The following is a 6,528-nucleotide window of genomic DNA, read 5'->3' on the forward strand; positions in this document are numbered from 1 at the left end:
GAGATGCCGTCAACTGGCTCCTGTAGACCTATGTTAGTACCTTTCAATGGTCGAGAGGGGGGGCCCGGTACCATGTCTGGTGTAGAGAAATTTACAGCAGTAAATACTTGATTTTGCTTGATGTACATATGTGCCTTTTACTGTTTGCTGTTCATACTGTTTAATACCTATTAACAGCCAAACTCATAGCAATTTTGGGTAGGCTGAAGTAATCAGTAATATTTTGCTGACACAGAAACTAAATGGTCTATATTGGTTATTTTCTCATAGACTGGAGAGGAGATGATCCAAGTTCTAAATGGACAGCTAGGAAGTGGTTAGACGATGATCATACAGTCCAATACCACAAATATTACATGTCTTCGCATTATCAACAACTAGAAGTGCACGCTGTCTTTAACCAGAGCTGCCTCCCACAGGAAATGACGGTGGCCACAACAGCAAGCAACAGCCTCACCGGTCAACCAGCAGCGAGGACGTTCGCCAACTTCAGGCCGCGTCGGGTGTGCACTCTCCACATCTTCAGCACAATTTGTCACATTGCTGATGGTCACGCCAGTCCGATCAACTGATTATTACGTCTTTACTGGCCTGTACAGGGTAAATGGATGCATTCATAAGTTGATAGTGGGTGAGCATGTATGGAGTGTGCGTGCCGGCGTGGTCGTGCGTGTGCGCTGTAGGTGTTTGCGTTAGGGTGCGGGTGAGTGCAGTAGGTGTGGACACATTTCGAGATTGTTCTCATTCCCAGAACAGACTGTGGGAACTAGGCTTGCTCCAAGAGTACTTTCACTTATGCTCAGCAAACTGTTCATCTGCTGTAATGTTAGGAGGTATTGTGTTTCATCGGATACACACACATCAGTACATCAAATAGTGGAAACTGTTTTAGTGGATAATTGTATCAAACGGATTGAACAACGTAGGATGGTAGAAATGTGCCCATAGTACCAGTAGCAAGCATTCCTGTGCATGTTTACAGCAAGTATAAACTACGATAGCAGTCTGGTTGGGAAGCTGCCTGTTTGCTACAAACTTCTTATAATACGCCTTGTTTACATTGGTAATTAACATAATTAAAATAGAAAGTAGTATAGGTGTAGCCACAAGTGGGTATAAGAAGGTGATCTAATATGCCTATCACCAGGAACATATCGATATAGTATAGAATTGTTATCCATAGATCTGACCTTGCATATTTAAGTAAAATACCAGTTGTGCTACTAGGTGGCAGTGCGACCATAAATAACAGAGCCGTGTACCATCGTGATGATTTATCCATCTGTTTGTTTACTTTTGAAAGTCACTACCTTAAATCCTAGCTGATATGAATGATTGTCAAAACATGAAGTAAGATCTTTGTATATTGGCATATCGGGGGGAGTTCGGCGGCCGCGGCCCGTGCCTGAGCGTGTAGTACATAATGTCTCGAATTAATAGCACGAAGAGTGGTTAACAGATGGTGGTCTGTTTGTTAACAGAAGAGGTTACAACAGGCGACGTAGCAAAGTGGGCTATTGAGTAATATATATGATAATTCACAACCGTGTAGACTGGTGCAAGGTTCTGACGTTTGTCATACTGTTTGTTTAGTTAATGATCGGTTTTTCGACCCGGGTCGTGGATCGTGCCAACGTTGAGAATTAAACTAAGAATAAGCTCACAATCGTAGAGTTACGCGACTTTGTAACACCAATTTGGGGTGAAAACGTTTTTAGTGGTTGGTGAAACCTGAGGATGCCAGACCAGTTGATTGTTTGCCAGTACTGCTGCTTAAAATTATGCTTACGAAATGAAAACACTTAGTAGATTCAGCAAATGAATATGCAGTTCTTAAAACGATCGGCCAATGGAACGAAATCAAGTTTACGGCACATGCACCATAGTCTTCGATAAATTAGCCATTGGATTTTTGGATAGGTAAACACTGGCTGTCGTTACGGTAGGTTAATAATTCCTAGACTGATCAAATAATAGCACATCCATCAGCCTTACTGTGTCACCGTTTATTTAAAGCTATAGCAGGGCCATCAATGATATGCTGCGCGTTCACTGACAGTAATGTTCACTTACTAAACCTTTAATACTCAGATTCTGTCGATGTTTTGTTGGCAAGCATTGTGGGACATTATATTGGACATAGAAATTAACCAAATTATATTAATGTTTATTATAATACATTCATGGAGAAATAAAGTTGTATAACTTTTAAACAGAGGGTGTTTGATGATTGCAATTTTAGCTGTTAAAATTTCTTTATAGCTGCCATACACTTCACCTGCAACTAATCATAGACTTAATATTTACGTAGTTATGCATGGTATACACACACGACACAATATGGCTTCAAAGACCTGTCTCGCGTAACGCCGTTTATAAAGTTATAGCTATAGCCAGTGTATAGAGAACATTTCATAAGTCAGTGAATTTTATTCACTGTTACAATACTGTAAATATCCAATAATGTCAATTTACTATTTTGTGAAGCTGAAGCAGTCTGCACATATCCATACATGCAACTCAATCAAGTGTAAATTAAAATCGGTGGTGGCACAGCTGATTAGGATTCCTCTAAATATATAAACAGAATCAAGCATGATAACAGTATTTAAGTGCTCTTGATAAGGTATACCACATAGACCAGTATAACAATAAATGACAGCTCACAGTATTATGCGGAACATATTGATTATAAATGGTAACTCCAACACATACATGACTTGTGAAATGGCAATATATTGACAATAAAAAAATACCATTGGGAGATTCACGCGGCGCACAACAGGTGGTCTGCCAATCGGCGAAGTAGATTATCATTCTCACTTGCACTCACACAAATATCATGCATAAAATATCGCTCTGTAATCAGAGCACGCACTTGTATATTATTTGAAACCAACATGCGCGGCCCTGTTGCCGTGGACACTGACTTGTACTCCCCTGATGAAAGTTGTGCCCTTTAAGATTTATTGCACGTTCAGAAAGCTAATACAAAGTTTATTATAGAGCCTAACACTATGAATGAGTAAATAACAGATTATTTGCATAAAAAATTCATTAATGGGAAACTAACAGAAAGCCAAACAAAAACTTGACAGGAAACACTGACGTCTTCAGCAATTATACTTCTAAGTTCAGACTGATAGTCCCGGGGTGTGAAGGTTTCCCTTGATGCTGGCCACGACAACGAGAGACAATTTCATTGCAAAGCAGGCCTCGATCAGCAGCCGACGTGCCCAAACAGGGGCGCGGCACTCGCTTACTACGCAAGATTATTCATCGTCACTCACATCATCATCATCATCATCATTATCACGAACAATAGCAGAACAGCGAAAACAGCAGCGTAATAGTATTGTAGTAGCAGCTAGCAGCAGTTCGCAACGCAGCACAGCAGCAGCAACAGCAACAGCAACAGCAGCAGCAACAGCAACAGCAACAGCAGCAGCAAGAGCAACAACAACAGCATCAGCAGCAGTAGCAGTAGCAACAGCAGCAGTAGCAGCAGTAGCAGCAGCAGCAACAACACCAGCAGCAGCAGCAGCAACAACAACAACAGCAGCTGCAGCAGCAGAGACGGGGACGATGGTGGTGATGAGGCTAGCAGGGATTAACACGCTTTCTTGGCCATCTTCTTAATTGCCGGCGAAGGCGTGCTGTATAGCGGAACAGAGATCTCACCTCACCGCCCTGCTGCCATCCATCCACACGACCCCACACCGCTACACACTACGCGATTTTTCATGCGGTCGAGCCGGCCGGCTGAGCCGGGCGACTCTGTGGACACACTACGCGACTGAGCCGGGCGACTCTGTGGACACACTACGCGACTGAGTCGGGCGACTCTGTGGACACACTACGCGACTGAACCGGGCGACTCTGTGGATCATGTGACAACTAATTGTGATTTGATTGGCTGATGAATTCAATCGCAGGCCGACTCAATCGCAGACCCCGGCACACTAGGCGATTGTAGCCGCGCGACTCAAATAATTATCAAACATGTTTGATTCGGGCGACTCAGCCGGCCGGCTCAAGTAATTATCAAACATGTTTGATACGGTCGGCTCGAAAATCGACCGTGACTGCGACGGCGACACTGGACACACTAGGCGATTTTTAATGCCATCGAGCCGGCCGGCCAGCCGACTAGCAAATCGACCGCGACTCACTGGACACACTAGGCGATTTAGCCGGCCGGCTGAGTCTGGAGCTCTGCGGACACACTACGAGGCTGAGCCGGGCGACTCTGTGGATTTTCAGCACGCTTCATCTCGCGCCACCTAGATTGATAGTCACTTGATTGTAAATGGCACCGTCTCGTGAAGCAAAACGAAGAATAGCTATAACGTTTTCTACTTTGTTGCTCCTACGAAAAAACCGACGCCGAAGGAAGAGGGGGGAGAATCGGGTTGCGTGGGCCAAGACGTGGATACTGCGCCGCCAATCGCACGGCGTGTATAATAACTTTGACCAAGGAGCTGGCACAGGAAGATGGGGGGGGGATATAGATCCTATATGCGAATGTCGCCAGGCAACTTTCAGAAGTTGTTGGGCATCGTTGGTGATTCACGTGACAACTAATTGTGATTTGATTGGCTGATAAATTGTACAATCGGCCGGCTCAATCGCAGACTCGGGCACACTAGGCGATTGCCGCCGGCCGGCTCAAATAATTATCAAACATGTTTGATACGTCCGGCTCAGCCGGTCGGCTCGAAAATCGGACACTGGACCGGCCGGCGAGACCGCATGAAAAATGATGCCCCTTTAAGCTGATTTCATGTATTCAGGGCTTCCTGTACAAATAAGGCAGCGGAAGGTCACTGTAGTGAAATTCCCGGTCTATGCGGCTGTGAGGTGCTGGTCTGTTGTAATTGATATTGCACACGTGACTAATCGACTGACTGAGTGCAAACGATTTCAATTTATCATATACGCGCGTACATGCACCGATGATGATAGAGATGAAAGTGTCTATCCGTATGTACGTACGTGCATAGATACATACGCGCAATGTCGTATGTACAGAAACAAGAGCTTATTTTAATGCCTGTATTATTAGGTCTTGATAAAACCATAGTTTATGCGCGTAACTAACAGATTACAGCGAACAGGTGCAGTAGCCGCGCACACACTATAGAATACGCGCGCGCACGTACGCGCACAAAACGCGCGCGCACACACACACACACACACACACACACACACACACACACACACACACACACACACACACATACACACGCACACACGCACACATACCGCACACGCGCACGCACACGCACACGCACACGCACACGCACACACGTTTTTTTCTGTTCCATTGTATATCGGTGGAGCAGGTGCGAAAAGCAACGCATTATAAGCTTCTAACACACAAAGCTCCGTAGGGTACGTACGCATGACTGGTTGTAACAAAATATTTCAATAACAGTTTCAGATATAAAAACCGTATGATATATTAACGCGACAACACCGGGATCACGAAACACCAACTGCAACAAACACTAATGATGATAATAATGTTTACCGAGCAGGCTGTTTACCGAACAGCTGTTTACCGCATTTACGGGTGCCCGTGGCATGTTCATAAATTGTTACCAGCACAAGCACCATGGTGGCACGACAACATTTCTGTGCAAGCCAGGGATACCTATTAGCTAGATAGTAAATATATATCTATACTATTTATAGATTGTAGTCTGATAGATAAATTAAGACAAGATCGGGTGTATCCACGCTGCCACGATCATCAGACAACTTTAGATGAATATTAAACCTTTAACATTCATAACCATATAATAAACATGAATGGCGCTATTGCAGTTAAAGAGTGCGAAACAACAATATCACGAGCAAGAACACATCCGTTTTAATATAGATCTACTGATTGCCGTAACTATGGACAGCAATACGGTTCGCAGGCAACCTAGCGGAGATATAGTACTATAGAGTATAGAACTACATAACAATAAGATAACTAAAACAAAGCGCCATTCAGTTATACTAGGTTATGGAATGTATACAGGTTATTTATCCATCCTAAAGTTGTTGTTGATTCGCGCAAGTGTTGAAATAGTAGGAAAGTAACACTAAAAGTGAGTCTTTGGCGAGTAAAGGTAGCTACGACTACATAGTACTAATATAAATATATGATGAAAGAGTATGCGTTACAAGCGAGATTATTAGGAGAAGCCGCCCGGGCCAACAGTAAAGGCGGGAGCGCGGCCCAGGGGGCTCGCGCGGGGCCTGTGGGTAACAAGGGAGACAGACCCGGCACCGGAAACTAGGAGTGAAAGAGAACCCGGAGACCGATACAGGAGAGCGCCAACACGTGGGTCCGACCCAAAACGACGTAAGATAGCGGAAACGGTGAGGGGCGTGTCCGAATTTGGGGCTCAAGTTAGGGATGAGTTTCACGACGTCATAAATCGTAAGGGTATGGGGTATAAGGCTAGTAAAGACGACTTTCCTTGTTATATTTGAGAGTGTCACACCTGGCCTTCAGCCTAGCTCCTACTCCTG

Source organism: Priapulus caudatus, unplaced genomic scaffold (assembly GCF_000485595.1).
Source record: "Priapulus caudatus unplaced genomic scaffold, Priapulus_caudatus-5.0.1 Scaffold50, whole genome shotgun sequence".
Lineage (NCBI taxonomy): Eukaryota > Metazoa > Priapulida > Priapulimorpha > Priapulimorphida > Priapulidae > Priapulus > Priapulus caudatus.